The sequence below is a fragment of the Oreochromis niloticus genome, linkage group LG5, assembly GCF_001858045.2.
Source record: "Oreochromis niloticus isolate F11D_XX linkage group LG5, O_niloticus_UMD_NMBU, whole genome shotgun sequence".
NCBI lineage: Eukaryota > Metazoa > Chordata > Actinopteri > Cichliformes > Cichlidae > Oreochromis > Oreochromis niloticus.
This window is the reverse complement of record NC_031970.2, coordinates 8,360,707-8,380,206: the sequence shown is the minus strand read 5'-3', so window position 1 is coordinate 8,380,206 and position 19,500 is coordinate 8,360,707. Positions and strand designations below refer to the sequence as shown.

The window sequence follows — 19,500 nt, the reverse complement described above, 5'->3', positions numbered from 1 at the left end:
TCCTATGCCCTCTGTTCCCTCTGCAGCCACATGTCAGCCTCTCTCTTCTGCGGACCTGGTAAGTGTGCAGCAGCCCTCTGCTTGTCCTCCCCTGACTTCTCATGTCACGCCCCCATCTTTGCCAGTTTCCGGCCCTCCTCCAACTGAGCCAGGTGTTCAACAGATGGTAGCACTGTTTGACAAGGTTCTGTCCATGTGCACTGCATCATTAGCCACTGGTCCTAGGCGCCCACAACCCACGGGTCATTCCCAAGGAAACCGCAGTGCTCTTCGTGCAGAGTGTGTGGCTCACATGAACACACAACCCATGTGCATTGTAGGCTGTACAAGCTATGCCACAGCTGCTTTGACCCTGGACACATGAGGCGTGAATGCCCACAGTTGCGCCAGAAACCAAACATGTCAGTCCCTCCTCCCACCAGTGCTGCTTTAAACTAGCTAGCCCATGTGACGAGAGGGGTAGCATGGGCGGTGTTGATGAAACCCTCACGAATGCAACCGATCCAAAAACCATATATGTTAACTGCTGTAATAGCCTCTCTGATGAGAAGACTGTTATTATGGGTTCACAAAGAGTTGACAGGGCTAGTGAGCTGTTTTACACCCCAGTGTCAGTCAGTGGCCGGTGCTCCCTAACAGGCATGCTTGATTCAGGGAGTATGTCATGCACACTGAGTGAAGAGGCTAATTGCAAGCTAAGAGCCGCTGGTGTTGCTCTGATTTCGCAGCATGCCCCTGAAAATGTGGTGCTGGTTGGTTGCGGTGGCCTTCTCACACAACCGAAATGCATCTATGATTTGGACATTGAAGTATATGGGACCAGGTTTCTTGTGCCAACATTTGTGGTTCCTGGGCAAAAAGATGAACTCATTGTGGGGAGCAATATGATCCGGCCCATCATTCAGAAGATGAAGGCTGATACAAAGTACTGGGAGCTTATTAACTCCAATTACACTGGCACTGATTGTGAAGACTTCCTGCAGTTGCTGAGCTGTATCTCACGGTGGTCTGCTCCTGTGATGCCAGATAAAGTTGGTACAGTCAGGTTGCGGAAGAGTGTCACTCTCTTGCCACAAAAAGAATATGTAGTTTGGGGAAAGCTGCCACCTTCTGCCCTTGTGTCTCCAGGGAGTACTGTCGTTGTGGAACCCACGTCAGCCCGTTCCACTCCAAAGAACATAATGGTGGGGCGCATTATAACACCCATGTGGGGAGATCGTTGGGTCCCTATGAAAGTCCTTAACCCAACACAGAGCCCTGTGACACTTCGTCGCAATGCTAAGATTGCTGATGTCTTTCCTTGTATTGCTGTAGAAGACCTGCCCATCACTCAAGGTCTCTGCGAGACTCTGACTGACCAGTGTACCAGTTTTCCCCCCTCATCAGACCCTGTGCCTGACTCTGTGCAGCTACTCAAAGACGCTGGGTTGGCTGATATTGACATTGAGGGCTGTGAAGTGTCAGATGGGTGGAAGAGGAAATTGGTGGAGCTTGTGTTGACTTACCAAGATGTATTCTCTAGAGACAAACTGGACTGTGGTGAGGTGAAAGACTTTGTCCATCGTATCCACCTCACTGACGACCACCCTTTCAGGCTTCCCTATCGCAGAGTACCCCCGGCTCACTATCACAAGTTGCGAGAGGTGCTGTCAGACATGGAGATGAAAGGCATCATCAGTAAGTCCACCAGCGAATACGCTTCACCACTGGTGATGGATTGGAAGAAGTCAGGTGACATGAGGATATGCACTGACTTCCGCTGGCTCAATGCCAAAACTGTTAAAGATGCTCACCCACTGCCCCATCAGGCTGACTGTCTTGCTGCCCTTGGTGGGAATGCTTTCTTCAGCACCATGGACCTCACATCCGGGTTCTACAACGTTCCCCTCCATGAGTCTGACAGACGGTATACGGCTTTCACTACACCTCTTGGCCTGTATGAGTACAACAGACTTCCCCAGGGTCTATGCAACAGCCCAGCATCTTTTATGCGGATGATGCTCAGCATCTTTGGTGACTTGAACTTTTCGAGCCTCCTGTGTTATCTTGATGACCTGCTGGTGTTTGCACCTTCAGAAGAGGAGGCCCTAAAATGTCTTGAGATTGTTTTCTCTCGCCTGAGGACCAGCAATCTGAAGCTGGCGCAGAAAAAATGTCACTTTCTCAGACGCTCTGTGAGGTTTTTGGGTCATGTAGTGGATGCTGGTGGTGTCTCGGTTGATCAGGATAAAGTGAGGGTTATCGCCAGTTTTCAGAAAACTGACCTCATGGATGGTGACGGTTGCACCCCTTCTCAGAGGAAAGTGAGATCCTTCCTTGGCATGGTGATGTTTTACCAGCATTTCATTCCAGGGTGCTCTCGTGTTGCAAAGCCACTCTTTGCTCTAACTGCCGGTCAGAAGAGGACTAAAGGCTGCCATGGGAGTCAGAAACCTGGAACCTTTCGTAAGCTCACCCCTCAAGACTGGACTCCTGCTTGCAAGAAGGCATTTGAGGAACTCAAAGGTGCACTCCTCAGCTGTGCGGTGCTGGCACATCCTGATTTTGAGAGGCCATTCATCCTTTCAACTGATGCTTCCATGGATGGGCTGGGTGCTGTCTTATCCCAGGTGCCAGCTGGTGAGGAGAGAGCAAGACCTATAGCCTTTGCTAGTAAGTCTCTCAGCCGCAGTCAGGCCAAATACCCAGCACACCGGCTTGAGTTTTTGGCTCTGAAGTGGGCTGTGTGCGATAAGTTCAGCCACTGGCTCAAGGGTCACCAGTTCACTGTCTGGACTGATAACAATCCTCTCACGTACATTCTAACTAAGCCAAAGCTGGATGCCTGTGAACAGCGTTGGGTCTCTAAGCTAGCACCATACTGCTTTGAGATCAAATATGTTCTTGGAAAGCTGAACATCGTGGCAGACACCCTGAGCAGGGAACAGTTTGTGAGGCCTTTGGCCCAGCGCCTCCTGTCGGAGCCCTACTTTGAGCTGCTAGAGCAAGTCAGTGATGTGAGAGATGCCAGTGTCCAAGATGCCTTCCGTTTGACCTGTCAACCTCAGTCAATACACAGTGCTCCACCCTCTGCTGTGCTTGATGTGTCTCTGTCAACTGATGACGTGTCTTCTCTCATGTCTTCCGTCTGTGAGTGGGAGTCTGCTTCTCGCCAGCGTGCAACATCCCTCGCTGGTCACCTGACCTCCATTAGTCCACCTGACTGTGATGTCTCTCATGTGCTGTCCCACGCTGATCTCCTGTCTCACCAAACAGGGGATCCTGTGATCTCCAGAGTAGCCCGCTATGTTGAGCGTAAGCGCAGACCCTCCAGACGTGAGCGCTATCACGAGAACCAACATACATTGCGGCTCCTGAAACAATGGGACAAGCTCACATTCCTCAATGGTGTCCTCTACAGAGTTGTGAGGGATCCACTGACAAAACACAAGAGATTCCAGTTTGTGGTACCTGACTCTCTAAAGCAAATGGTGCTGTCTGGCATACACGACAATGCTGGTCATCAAGGTCAACCTCGCACACTCTCCTTGGCTCGTCAGCGTTTCTTCTGGTATGATATGGAGAAGGATGTGCGCAATCATGTGAGAAGTTGCCGCAGGTGTGTTCTCAGTAAGACCCCAGAGCCAGCAGCTAGGGCCCCATTGGAAAGCATTAAGACCTGTGCTCCACTGGAACTTGTGTGCATTGACTTCTGGTCAGCTGAGGACAGCAACAACAAGTCTGTGGATGTTCTTGTGATTACTGACCACTTCACAAAATTAGCACATGCATTCCAATGCCAGGATCAGACAGCTAAGAGAGTTGCTAAAAAGCTCTGGGATGGATTCTTCTGCGTGTATGGCTTCCCTCAGCGCATTCACTCTGACCAGGGAGCTAGTTTTGAGAGCGAACTGCTTGCAGAGCTTCTGGTTTTGGGTGGCATTGCCAAATCCCACACTTCACCGTACCACCCCATGGGTAATGGTACCACGGAGAGATTTAATCGCACCCTTGGAAACATGCTACGGTCCCTCCCCCCCAGATCTAAGCAGAAATGGCCGCAGATGATACAGTCCATGACGTTTGTGTATAACTGTACGGCACATGAGACCACCGGCTTTGCGCCATTCTACCTGATGTTTGGGAGGGTCCCAAGGTTGCCAGTTGACCTAATGTTTCGGGATGTCCTTCATGATGACACCATTTGTGACTATGACACCTATGTCAAGTCACTGATGAATGACCTGCGCTCTGCCATGCTCCAAGCCCAGGAACACAGCACGATGGAGCAGAGACACCAGTCTGACCAGTACAACAGAAAGGTGAAGGGTCTGCCTCTTTCACTGGGAGACCAGGTGTTGTTGGCAAACAAGGGAGTCAGAGGGAAAAGGAAGCTCTCTGACAAATGGGAACCTGTTGTGTACACGGTAGTCGACTTGGACCCTGCTCTTCACATCTGTCGTATCAGAGACTGAGAAGGACACGAGCGTGTGGTGCATCGCAACCTGCTCCTTCAAGTTAACTTTTTGCCCTTGGACACAACATTGAATGACGATGCTGCACATCCTGCTGTGAGCGTTGTCAGTGGCCCCCCCGAGTCTGACCTGGATGGGTCTGTGACATCTTTTGGGGACACAGGAGCTGTACCCCCTGCTACACGTACTGTGGCTTCTGTCTCCAGCATTGGCGAGCGTGATGACCGCACACTATCATGGATCCATCAGCAATCCGCCGCTGACCCAGTCGAAGATGGCGTTCATGGGACCCTCCCATAATGGATGTTCCTGATCTTGGTGGGCTGGCTGGTGATGGAGCCTCCCCAGACTCCCCTGCTGCTTTCCCATCCCACAGTTTTCATTCTCTTGAACCCGAAAATGTGGACGTGGATCAGGGACTGACTACACATTTTGGTAGAATCATTAAACCAGTTCGTCGCTTGATTGAATCAATGGCTCAACTCGAAACACTCCTTGGTGTTGAACCTGTTCAAGCAGCAGTTATCGATGTGTGAATTTGTTTATTGCTGTATGTTGTCCATTTTACTATGTTATGCTTAAAAGTACGTTTCATTATCTAAATGTGTTTGCTCTTTTCAGTATTCAGCTTAACCTCTGCAACTCTGTGCAGACTCCTAAATGGGGAAGTTACACAGGAAGCCTGCAGTTCTATTTTCTCTCTTCCTGTATGTGCACTCTGAATAAAGACTCTTCCTTTTTACTGCGGCGGTGCGAGTCTCCCTGAGTCTCGACCGTGTACACGTAAACCTGTCTGAGCCTTTTTATTCCGACTTGGGTTGCAATACAGGAAAACTCCTGACATTTCTTGGTCCTTCGAGCCGGATGGGACACAGCATTTTTGTGTGACCCCACAGGAAAGCCTCATCGAGCCCTGCCGTCGTGAGAAGCCCGCGCTGAAGTCTGTCGACAGCTCCTGTCCAGGTACAGGATAAAGTCCAGAGACGTGAATTCGGGTTCTGGCCAGCGTTCTTATAAGTGGTCCACGGCGGTGGGGGTCGATGAGGTAGACCTGAGAGACCGGCAGCAACCAGGTGAATATTAACACTCTGAGACACCTCACGTAAAATAAAATAGAGCTCGTCAGGGACTGGTAGCTCCCCCATAGTGGGTAAAGTAGGCTCGCCCAGAGGGGCTGGTAGCGTTTAAAATAAAGATTGAGCTCGTCTGGGACTGGTAGCTCCCCCGTAGTGGGTAAAGGTAGCGCGCGTATAAAAGTACTGTTTTGTTTTGTATTGTTTTATTTTTGTTGGTGGAATAAGTTGATTTTACAGCACAATAAGGAGGCTGAACTATTCCACTATTTTGTTTGCTGTTGGCCACCCAAGTACTGGTGAAAAGAGAGAAACAGGTCGTGTTTTATCACGTAAAGGTGACACCGCTTTCAAGAATAGCTTGAAAGTAGAAGGCCGTGTCAACTACCACTCTCTATTCTCGTGCCAGAGAAGGTGCCGCAGTTGTGTAGTTGTAAAGTATTTAAATTAAAAGGATTAAAATGGGTAATGAAGCTTCAAAACTCACTGCTGACGAGCAGTGGTTAGAGAAAAGGTGTCCAGGTGCCGGACAAATTAGTGCATATAGATGGAGAAATCCAAAGAAAACCTAAATGTCCCACGTGGGAGGGAAAATGCATTGACTAAATTATAAGAAACCCTCCAAGCAGAAATAAATACTGAAAAGGAAGCTAAAAAGAAAACAAAGAGTACACAAGAGTTGTAATATTTTAAAGCATGGAAAGTGGAATGAAGTGGAATAAACAAAAGGTTAAATTAGGGATAACTTAACTTAAAGTAGAGTTTATCTAGTGATAAGCATGATAATAGGAGATCATAGGAAGGTTAACAACCTGTAAACTGGTATTAACAATGAAACATAGTTGGCATGACGACTGTGCCTAGAATGAATAGAATGCATGAAACCAGATAATTCACACGAAAATATATCAAATAAAAAGAGAGATGCATAAGGTATACTAAGGCTGTGTCATTGTTCAGCCAAGGAAAAGCAAATGTCTCCAGCTTGGGAAGGTGTGAAGCTGCAGATTCGCACTGACCCGTGATGGATACATAATAAAATATAAACTAATATACTATTGTATATTAGTAGTAAAGTAGTGTATTGTAATATACTATTGCTGTTATAAAAAAGGAAAAACAATACAATGATAACATTAATAATGACATACTATTAATAAGAAGAGGCACCTCAGTCAGTTATGATGTGAGGTGAATGATTGTTAAAAGTAGTCTGATTCAAGCTTAAGGTTTGCTCAAACTCAGTGCAATGATATATGAGATGAAGAAAATAAGGAAATAACTACACTAATCGGGTGCATAGAGACACTTGACCTGCTTGTAAACCTGTCATCTTAGATGAGACTTCGTTAGGATGAAGAGCAAACCTATACTAACAACTAATGAGAAGCTGAATTAAATATGTGGACACTACCAAGCTAATGAGGAGCGTTGACGCGCATGGAGATGCTGGTTTTGCTCACTACAATTGTATAAATAGAGTTTGAATTCATTACTGTGGATGTACAGTGAGTGACCTCTATATATCTTGAAAAGCATGTCTGAAATACTCGTATGAAAGCATATTTTGAGTGATTCTAACTGTGTAAATGCTGTGAGTAGTAGGTTTTGAGTGATTGAGTGAGAAGTGGACTGAAACTGACTTTACTCCTACACAGCACCCCGTGCTATCTTGCATAGATAGAGCGCTTTAGGTTGAAGTTGTAAAATGTTGCTTTTTTTTGTTTCTTAATAATAAAATAATAAATTAAATTTGTCGGAACATGCATGATTTGCCAAAAACATAATGCACATAATGCACACCACCTCATCCTTTTCATACAATCCACATGAGTTTTATTGAGCTAAATGAATGCCAAGGCTCAGAATACGCTCTAGTGATCTCAAAATGGCCAGAAATCTATCCAGTAAAAAAGCAGACGCCATCTCAGTAGCAAAATGTTTGTGCAACCATTTTATTTCAATATATGGCATCCCCACTCTGATAAGATCAGACAATGGGACACATATTGTTAATGAAGTAATCAGTAAGGTCTCTGAAGCACTAGGAAATAAAACAGAGACTGAGTAAATGCATGGAAGAAACAGGGAGACCATGGCCTGAGTGTATAGGCCTGGTAAAAATGTGGATGTGATTGACACAAAGTTCTCAGAAACTCACACCTTTTGAAATCATTCACGGTAGACTATTTCCACTACCAATCACAAGTGAGCCTATAGATAAGTCAATAAGAAAAACTACACTAGCCGAATGGATGACTAAATTACTTGAAAATAAAGAGATTGTTCTAAACAACTCTCCAGTATCTTGCAGGTTGAAACCAGGTGATTGGATCCTGATCAAAGTACTCCAAAGGAAAAATTGGAGTTCACCAAGGTGGGAAGGTCCTTATCAAGTGCTACTCACCACACCTACTGCCTGCAAAATAGCAGAAAGACCGTCCTGGATTCATCAAAGCCACTGCAAAAAAGTGAGTGACAACATAGACTAAGAGACGCCGACGCCCCTGCCTGTAGGTGATCTAGGAAGGTGGAGAGAGGGCTGTTTGGGTAGAATCCCGCCCTGTTCTTCTTGCCCCTAGTCTACTCACCTATAGGACTTGGTGCGTCTGGTCATCATGAAGACGCTCGTCCTCCTAGTGGCTAGTATTGCACTCCTGGTGAGTTTATTAACACTCACCCGAAAGAAAGAAGATGGACACATGACAACTCACATCTTCGTGACATGACACAAGACCACATTCACCCATGGATGAACAACGCATGGTATCGATATATACATGACAGCGCACCCAGACAAGACTGCTATGTTTGCTCCTATATGCCCCCAACGACACGGTACGCCACCTTGTACGTGAAGGCAATGGACATAATTCAGGCAAAGTGTGCCGCAAGCTACGCCAGCCTTGGGTATCAATTCCAGGGAATCGTGGTCAACCATGAGGAACCTCTCCAGATAGGACTACGAAATGGCATATGTGACGAATGGTTCTGGGTTGACCTGAAAATGAAGCACAGAAGTAAGGCTAACTCATTCCCAGTCTTTCTTGAAAACAATGGGAATTAGAGCCACAGCCTATGCTACCGCCAAGAGAACGGATCCACGCCAATGGGAAACACCACCAACTGCAAAGCAGTACAGACACACGCTCCTGGAGGGCCCGTGAAGAGCAGCTACATCTCAAATGGCACCTTCTGGGTGCAAGGGATGGCCTGGGATATCCTTCCTGGGAACTGGACAGGTCAGTGCGCTCCCATTTTCATATTACCACACTTTCAAGATGACCATGGACGCCACGTCAACTTCAACGTCAACAACAAGGAAAAGACGAAGCACCCCGGACCTCAAGCAGCATGATTCCATATGGGGTTCCGATGTCCCAGAGGAATTTAAACTTTGGACTGAAAGACAAAAGGTTCTGTATGCTTCATGTGAATTCAACGACGAATGGGATCAGGAGATTGATGCTCTGTGCATTGCAGTAATGCACCACAGGGTAGCATTGGACATAATTCCCGCCGAGAAAGGAGAATTCTCTTTAGCAACACATGCACATGCATTCCAGATAATGTGCACTCACCGAACATGACTGATGCTCTGAAAACACTCAGACAACTTCTGGATGCACAACAACGAGACTATGCCGCAAACACAGAAGACTGGCTTACGTGGCTTTTAAGCGGCTCTTGGAAGTCCCTGCTGATTAAAGGACTTGTTTTTGTTGGTGTTATAATACTGTTATTCTGCTTCAATTCATGCTTACATCACCCTGTCACAGAATGAAGAAGATGATAATGAGATAGACACTTGGATATAACATATTCACGAAACCCACTGTTTTATGGTGTTTACAAGTGGCCATAGACTGATACAATAAGCTATGAACTGTACATATACATATGTACAACAGGAGGGAATGTTAAGAGATTTTGGGGGTTTTACTATGTTATGCTTAAAAGTACGTTTCATTATCTAAATGTGTTTGCTCTTTTCAGTATTCAGCTTAACCTCTGCAACTCTGTGCAGACTCCTAAATGGGGAAGTTACACAGGAAGCCTGCAGTTCTATTTTCTCTCTTCCTGTATGTGCACTCTGAATAAAGACTCTTCCTTTTTACTGCGGCAGTGCGAGTCTCCCTGAGTCTCGACCGTGTACACGTAAACCTGTCTGAGCCTTTTTATTCCAACCTGGGTTGCAATACAGGAAAACTCCTGACACTATTGTTTTTGGAAAAGTATAATACAAGCACAGAATTGACTGTATTTTTTTTTCAGTCTGATGGTGATGCCCATAGATATTATGGCCTGTTTTGTGTGGTGTAAATGGCACCTCATTTTGTCTATAGTGTGTCCTGGGATCTTGCTAGGCGCCGAGCGGGTCTCAGGTCTCTTATCCTCTTTGTCAGGAAGCTATGTTGCTGATCTAATTCATTGTATATGTGATGTGAATTTTTTTTTTTTTGAGGCCACTGTATCTGTTATTGTGGGTTTATACATTTTATTATTTTATTTTTTTTGTATACTCTTTAGGATTTTGTGTAATTCTTGGGGGGTGAATGTAACAGGGTCATAAATCACATTGTTATAATGACACAAAATGTGTTCTAAACCCCCAAACTGTTCCTTTTATACCTGACCTTTAGGACCTCCAAGCCTGTAGTTATGTTCATTATCAGTTAGAGCCCCTCCTCATTCTTTTCTTCTTCTTTGGTGCAACCTTATAAATACAGTGTTCCCCTTTTGCCTCTCCCCTTTTCTACAATTCCCCTGTGGGAGAGGTTGGTGTAATTTCTTTCCCAACACTGTAAAACGCTCATATAATGCATATTTGGCCACCTGGATGTTTCTGATTGTGATTTTAGTTCAATCATTGTCATTATTAAGCCTGTTTTTTGTTAGACGTTACAAGTGTGTAGTATGTATGTATCATAAATGTGTTTAAGAACCATAAACCATAAACCATGGATATATATACTTCTTGCTAGCTTGGAAGTTGTGGTGGGTTGAGCTAACCCTCTTCCCCACTGTTTGTATTTGGTCGTAGGAGCTGGAGTGGGCAAGCTATTTACTTGGAGGTCGGTCTTTCTTTCTTTTACCTTTTATCGTCAGGTATGTCGGATTTCATGTTGTTGTTTTTGTTTTATCAAATATGTTACGTGTAAATGCATATTTTATGTTTAGTGTACTAATAAATGCCGGCCCTTTTCTACAATTCCCCTGTGGGAGAGGAGCTGGAGTGGACAAGCTATTTACTTGGAGGTCTTTCTTTCTTTTACCTTTTATCGTCAGACACAACGCAGAAACACACTGGTTACACATACAAATCCTGATTTACAAGTACAAAACTGATTTACAAGTACAAAATATTTATGACCACATTTTGAGCCCATAGATTACCCTTAACTGCAGATATAAGCACTTGTTTTGCACGTTGTACTTTGTACTCTGTATATTTACTGTAGTCTGTTTAGCCTGTCTAATATTTACCTAAATATCTTCACTTCAGCCCAAATAGTTTTTTTTATTAAGTTATTCTAAAACAACACAATTTTAAAGCATCAACATGATTGAGCTCTATACCCTGATTTGCTGCACATGGAGTCAAAAACACATTACAATTCTCAACGACAAAGAGCAAACACATTGACTGTAAAGAAAAGAGAAATAACGCAGTGATATTACTAAAGGAAACTGAAGTTGTGTGGCTAGCTAGGGGTTACCACAGCCTATATTTCTCGAGTACCATTTAAGACACTTAAGAGTCGATTACTTTCATATAAAGTATTTACACACATGAAGGCCACTTTACGCAACTGGCTCGGCTTTTCTCCACGCTGGCATAACTTAGTGTTTGCAGCATTCATGTAGTCTAGACAAGGATGCATCATGATAGGAATAACTATAAGTTATAGACAGATGAATGAAATATGCTCAGTTAACCACATTTATTATAACAATCCAACCTTGTATGATTGATGCGTATCTAATATACACAATTTCACTCAATAAGTGTCATGTCTCTGTGTAGGCAGGCAGGAAGAGAGGACCCAAAATGCAGGACTCACTGAGGCGGAAGAAATTCAAAATACACAGCTTTACTGCTGGGAGACAGGTTGGCAGGCTGGCAAACAGAACACACAGAGGAAGTGTGGGTACGACGCGACACCGAGTAGGGGAAGACGCAGACACTAAATAAAAGAGGTGAACGGAGCGAAGAGGAAAAAGCTGGGAGACACGGCTGATGCTGATTACACTGACGAGACAGGGAGAGCACAAAGCTGAACGCACTGACATAGGACACCGACCTACAAAATAAAACAGGAAGCACACGGCAGACAGAGACACAGACACATAAGCAGGCATAATGACATCATGGACAGACAGGGGGAACATTGAAGGAGGGACCAGGACAGGCACAGAACAGAAACCTAGCAAAATGGCGAATAATAATGGAATACCTAATCAAAATAACAAAAGCATAAAGAAACACAAAACACTGAGTCGACAGACTCAGGACCATGACAATAAGATTTGAAGTTCATGTAACCTCAGCGAGACAGAAGTTAAGCTTGTTGCAACATGGAAACTGCCTCAACGCTACCCGAAATTGAACCTCCCCCACCCTCATGCATTTGGAACTATCTTGGTTTTCATGTGAAGCATGACCCTGAAGGTAAGCGCGTCATGGACAAAAGTAAAACAGCATGTCGGATGTGCCACGCAATGCTCAATTACATTGGTGGGAAATAGTGTGTTAGCGCAGTTAGCTCGTTAACTTGTTGACGCTGTCCAGCCCTACGCAGTAACTCAGAGATTTGCCATGTTATGGCGTTAACGTCATTTTAACGAGATTAACGCTGACAGCACTAGTGGGAACACAACGAATATGACTGCACATTTACGCCGACAACATCCTAGTGCAAAGACAAGTGGAAGCAGACAAAAACAACAAGCACGCACGCTGCAAACTTTACCCGAGTCATTTAGACAGCCGTCAGCACATGATTCTCCTTATGGGGACCTGATATGTTTAATATGCTGCTGAGAATATAGCCCAGAAGAAGCGTATAGTATAGCTTTTATTTTGGAAAGAGCCATTTCTGTGTAATAAACTCTCTTTCCCAAAGATGAGTGATTTCTCGATCAGATTTATTTTTTTATTATTTTGTTGTTTCAGTAACATTAAATTTAAAAACTCTACTGTTGAGTTGAAATATATATTTATAATTTTAATAAATAACAAATTAAAAAGGCATGAACATTTTTTTCTATCGAAAAAATATCAAACCGTGACACCAAAGTATCGAACCGAACCGAACCGAACCGTGAATTTCTGTGACGCCGAGACATTCCACTAGTGGAACACAGCCACAGATACAGAAGCGATTCGTAACAGCAAAACTGCAGACGTGGAAGCAGAGCAACTACGGACGAAAGCTTCGGCCTGTTTCACCAGTGTAAAGCCCCCAGCATCCAACATCAACGTGGAGGGGAGGAAGGCACTGACATCACATAGCAATTACAAGAACATTATCACCCTTCCAGCAGACAAGAGTTTGTGCATGGTTTTGCTAAACCTGAAAGACCATGAGAAAAACTGTCACTGCTTAGTGACAAAAATGCTTATGACCCCCTGAAACAAAACCTAGGAAGTGGTTACAGGAAGAAGGTGATAGATTGCCTGAAGCAGTTAGAACAAGACAATGCTATTGACTGGACCTCATACCACAGACTATACCCAGGGGACTGTACAAAAATACATACAAAACAGGGTGTACCTTTAAGACCAATTGTCTGTACTATCAACTCAGTCACCTATAACATCTCAAAGTTTCTGGCTTTGATCCTCAACCCGTTGGTAGGCAGCTCTAAACACCACATCCAGAAGACCTTGGATTTTGTTGAGAAGGTGAGAGATGTTATTATGGGGGCAGATGAAACAATGGTTTCGTACAATGTTACAATGACTCTTCACTTGTGTTCTAGTCACTGAAGCATTGGAGGTAGTTCGTAAGAGATTACAGGATGAGCCCAACTTCAGTAGCAGAACCACAGCACCGACCGGTTTTGTTTGCTTTTGGAACTGTGTCTTAATTCCACCTATTTCACATACAAGGGTCAGTACTACAGGCAGAAACATGGGTGTGCCATGGGTTCCCAAGTTTCGCCAATTTGTACATAGAAGAAATGGAAAAGAGGGCTTTGTTATGCTACCCTGGAACACCACCAAGTCATTGGTTCAGGTATGTGGATGACACCTGGGTTAAAATCAAATCTCTGGACGTACCACAATTCATGGGTCACATTAATTCGGTAAGCCAACACATCAAATTCACCAGGGAGGACATGAAAACTGGCAGGGTAGCTTTCTTAGACTGTGAGATTTCCATCAGTAATGGGAGACATTTGAAAGCTGTACCGTAAACCTACGCATACGGATCAGTATCAAGTTTGACTCTCATCATCTAATGGAGCACAAACTGGGTGTCTTCAGGACACTAAAACGTATAACAAACACCATCCCCACAGAAACAGAAGCCAGAGAAGCAGAAGAACATCACATCACGAAGGTCCTGGGTATTAGTGATGGGTCGGTTGCGACCTAAACGGCTCTTAGAGCCGGCTCCTTGAAGTGAATGACGGAAGCCGGTTCCTTATTGGGAGCCGTGTGTTGTTGTTTTTTTCCTTTCTGTCACCCTCTCTCTCTCTTTTTTTTTTTTTACTTCACGCGGCTTGTGATTGGTCAATATGTGTCTGTGCCTTGTGTTTGCGCTGAGCAGAGGGGGAAGGGGTGGTAGTTACACTCACAGCAGCAGTAGCACATGAACAGTGCAGGATGAAGAGAGAGAAAAAGAGCCAGGGGCAACAACAAGAGTCAACATTGACACGTTAGAAAAGTATAGTCAAGAAAATGAGTGACACCAAGAAAAGAAGCAAAATCTAGAATAATTTCAGTTTGGTTTGCAGTGTCTTGTGTTATTCACTTTAGATTTGTTTAAAAGGAAAAAGTTGAAAGTTGAAATAGTTAAAAGTTGAATTGTAAATAGTTGTTTTTTGTGTTTTATAATTTATTTTTTACATTTTATGTGGAATGAATAAATAAATCCATCCATCCATCCACTTCTCCTTTCAGAGTCGCGCGGAGCGCTGGAGCCTGTCCCAGCTGTCTTAGGGTGAGAGAAACCAGCGGATGTCGCGCTAAACAACAGCAGCACGTTTAAGCTTGGTCAGCTGTTGTTAGAATTTATTTAATATTAATTTCTAGTTTTCAAGCTGCTGGTCATGATATCAGTTTGGATGTGTGGTGAGTGGGAAACATGAAGATGAAACCAGGAGATGTCCTTACTGAATCATCAGGGCTGAACAGGTGATGGAGAAACAGGTTTACCTTTTAGGTGACATGAATGAGTTGAAGGCAAGTTATGAACTGTTTCTGAGAGACAAATAACACCAGGATCCTTTGTAGCTGACAGCTGGTAACTGCAAGGGCGGGTCTAGCAAAGTTTTGCCAGGGGGCCAGGTAGGGCATTAACAGGGAAAGGGGGGCACAAAGAAATACTTTTTCTCATTTAAAATATCTCACTTTTGTTAAATAATTATCTGAATCTTACAACCAAAGTTTTTATCTGATGTAAAATGTATAGAAATCATACATATACAAACAAGACAGTGTACATCACTGTTACAACAGTGTTTGTTTTCATTCAAAGGCTCTGTGGCTTTAATACCTGGTGGGCCGGTCTCTAGTCAAAATGCATTATTTCCTTCAACAGGCCAGGTGGACACTCTTTCAATGGTAAGGACACATCCTGGACAGTAAGGAACGCTGGTTTGAGCGCGGAGTCAAGGAGGCCATTTACGTGAAAAGGGAAAGGCCATCTCTGAATCACGGAAGGGGCCTAAGGGTGCCATCTTACAATTGTGTGATTGCAGCCATTTCCCAACTCTTTGAATTGTACTCATGGCCATTGATCAATGGTGATGATCAGTGGTTGTTGACCAGTTGTCATGACAATTGGCATATTAATAATCAAGGAACTGGCCTCACAACCCATTGTTCATTCAGTGGGGTAGATTTAGTCATTGTGCAAATGTACTCTTTATAAGGTTGGGGAAACCTGCAGTCAGCTGAGATTAAAGAAGTCACTTGGATGAGTGATGAAATGTTTCTCCCGCTGAAAGCGCTACATCCAGATGAACAGAATCAATGTCTTGGAACAAAGAAGTCACAGGAGAAGCAGCCTTCAGCCATGCTATGAGTGTTAATATCAGTGCACGACAACAACCAGCTTATTGAAGAACATTTGTGACATTAAAATAAGATTATTTTTAAACCATGCTGTCATATTACCTTAATAAGAACCTAGCTAGACAGCCAGAGGATCCACACCTGTACCGTTTCAAAAGTACCGGTTTGGCACCGGTACTTTTGAAACGGTGCCGGTGCTTAAACGGTGCTCAAACCGGTGCTTAAAGAATGGAGAACACAAAATTGGTCCAAAAACCTCTCATGTTCAGCTGTTTCTTTTGTAAAAAGATAACAATATTAGCCTTTTCTGCAGCTATAGGGCATATATGGTATCACTCTTGGCTGGAAGCAGTGCTTAATCAATGGAAAAAACACAAACTTTGTCCAAAAACCTCTCATGTTTAACTGTTTTTTTGTAAAAAGATAACAATGTAAGCCTTTTCTTCAGCTATAGGGCATATATGGTATCACTCTTGGCTGGAAGCAGTGCTTAAACAATGGAAAAAACACAAACTTTGTCCAAAAACCTCTCATGTTTAACTGTTTTCCACTTTTTCTTTGGTCATTTTAGCCTTTTTGGTCAGGGTGAAGGGAGTATCTGCCATCAAACAAGAAGACAGCCGCATGTAACTATGACGGTGGTTGCTAGTTCACCTTACATGCATTAATGTAATAATGTGGTTAGCATACTCAACGTTAATTACACACGAACAACATGAAGCTACTCACGCAGAGGAGAACGGCTGCTGCTGCCATCATCATCCGTCATCATTTCTGCTACACTGGCAGGGCTAGGGCCCAGGACTCTACTCTTCGGGTTTTGGGGGGATGTTGCTAACTCCGGGTCCGGTAACAGGCACCACACCCGCAGTAGATGTGCTCGGTGTGAGGTCTCACAGCAAGCTATCAAACACGGTGCATTTCTCGGCTTTTAAAAAAAAAACACTATGCGTAGCCAGGTGTTTCATCAGATTTGAGGTGTTACCTCCTTTGACAGTATCACAGTATCAGCTTAAAGCACTTGTTGCAGGCTGCTGAGTTTGCATCTTTTGCTGCGAAGTACAGCCAGACTTTTGTCCTCTTTGCCTTGGGCATTTTTAATCTGTAGCTCTGCTCTAAAAGAACGTACGTACCTGGCCCCGCCTACTATCCTCGGAAACGTAAAATGATTGGCTAGAATAGAAAGTGTATCACAGCTCAGGGAAAAAAAGCACCGAAATAAAGCACCGAAATGTGCGCTGCTTTTCGGTCTGGTTACTACCGTTTATGTCAGAACACCGGTACCCATCCCTACACCTGAGTCTGACTAACGAGACAGGAAACGGAAAAATGAACACAATGCAAAAGACAAGTGATTGTTACAATTAAACAGGAAATCACTAACACACACACAGAGAGAGAGAGAGAGGGAGAGAGAGACGTGGACAAAATAAGAACTGCATAAACTAAACAAGGAGCAGAGAACTAAGCAAACTCAGACGCATAACGAAATAACACACTCAGGAAATAAACCTAAATCAACCAGTCCAGAAATAACTAACAGTCTCATGCAAAGACTAAATACTGTCATGGTGACAGACCACTGACATTAAATTTTGAATAAGGTAAACTTATAAAAAAAAATACATAAAAGCCTTTTGTAAAACAGAAATTAAATGTAAAAATGTGTAATATTATTTTTAAAAGCAATTCTATTTAGAGTTTTTTCCCCTTAAAGTCTTTTCTATGTTAAACCAAAATTCAAATAAAGCAGTAAAGGCTGTAACCTGAAAAATTCAGTTCTGAAAATACAGTTCCTTATAATAAATAAAATCTGAATAAATTATTAATTTAATTTGGATTTTATCAGTGTTGAACAAAAAGTGGACCTGAGACAGAAAACTCTCTAAATCAGATAGTAACATGGTCCAGTCGTCTGATAGGTGAGCCACAGTCTTGTTTAGCCTCCCTGTACTCTAAGCAGGTACAGAGGATGGCTTTATCAATCCTTAAAAATGGTTCCCATCCTCTAAGGGGTGAATTTCAGCTTCTTTCCTCAGGACGGAGGTTTCTATTTCCAAGATGCAGGACAAAACGTTATAAAAACAGCTTTGTTCCTGTTGCTGTCACTGAATTAAATAAGAACTGTTTTTGATATGAGGAACTGACCTCCCAACCCATTGTTCCTTCAGTGGGCTGGTTTCAGTCATTATGCAAATGTACTGTTTATAAGATTTGGGGAAACCTGCAGTCAGCTGAGACTGAAGAAGTCACTTGGATGAGTGACGAAACGTTTCTCCCACAAAACGCTACGTCCAGATGAACAGAATCAACTTTTGGAGATTAGCTAAATGTTATATTAAACACAACCATAAACAGTGCTACACATAAGCAGACTTAATAAAATCAAATTAAATTACAAAAAAGGAAACTAAGTAAAAAGATTAATAAAAATAATTTTCCTTAAGGGTCATGCTTACTAATTTAGTGTAAGTAACAACAGCATTTCTCACTGTTTTATGATTTTCCTTGTAGTTACTTTCATCATGCAGCTGGTGATCCGCCGGTACCGTCCTGCAGACAAGGACACAGTGCTCACCCTCTTCAGTACTGGCACCTTGGAGCATATCCGTCCATGTTTCTATAACGCCATGACCAGTCCCCTTTACCTCACCATCACCCCGACTCTGTGTGTTGTTGGTTATCTCCTTGGCTCGGTATTTGGAGCTGTACTGTTCCCAGCAGCTTGGGTAGGTCTCATCTACTACTGCTGTCATGAAGTATATGCCAGCTACATCAGGCTGAGACTTCGCACCGACATGCAGGACATCCCTGGGAACTTCCTCAGCAGACCTGATGACTGTTTCTGGGTGGCTGAGGCCGAGGTTGGAGCGAGAGCCCAGGTTGTTGGTATGGTGGCTGTGGTAGCTAAACACAGTGGGACAGAAAAGTATGGAGAAATGTTCAGAATGATCATTTCCCCACAGTATAGATGGATGGGCCTCGGCTTTAGGTTGACTCAGACTGCGGTTGGTTTCTGTAAAGAACGGGGCTTCTCCAAGGTGGTGCTGGAGATTAGCTCCACCCAATTGGCAGCTGTGGCCCTGTACAGCAAAGTGGAGTTTAACCGTGTTCAGTCTAATGTCAAATCACAAGCTGTTTTTTTGGGTCTTTTCACTAGCCAGGGTCACGATTATAAGGATGGAAAAATACTTGTAAACGTAAAAATAACACTCATCAGCAATGTATTGTTTTCATGCTTGGCTCCTCTTTAACAGTGGTTTAATATTTGGCAATGGTTAAACCTGACTGTAACCAAAACTCTCTGGTTTAGGTGTGAAAAAAATGCCAAATTTGATATACACTTTAGGACTAAGCTCTATGAACAGATATGAATGTAAGGAACAAGATGTTACTAAAAACTTTATGGTTTCCTCCTACTACACCATGATTCGCTAACAGTTAATCTTTACATTGTGTACTTTTCAGTGATGATTTCACATAATCAGTTGTACTGACCACTCTTAACTATGTTAATTCATTTTTTTCTATTAAAAAAAATAAAGAAAGTGAAAAAAAGAAGTTTCAAAATCTCCGTATACGCCCACAGGGGTTAGTAGTTGTAACAAATAGTGTTTGAAAATTCATAATTCTTATTATGCGAGAGATAAGGTCTGATGTATAATGTCTAAATGTTTTTCTACTAATTACCAATATTTGGAGAAACATTTTAAAATGTCAAAAC

The 19,500-nt window shown here is 43.4% G+C and overlaps 1 pseudogene; it reads left to right on the top strand.

Annotated features, from left to right (window-relative positions):
- Positions 1 to 19,229, top strand: part of LOC100691304 (N-acetyltransferase 8-like) — a 167,942-nt pseudogene extending 148,713 nt beyond the window's left edge.
- The last annotated feature ends 271 nt before the right edge of the window (positions 19,230 to 19,500 follow it).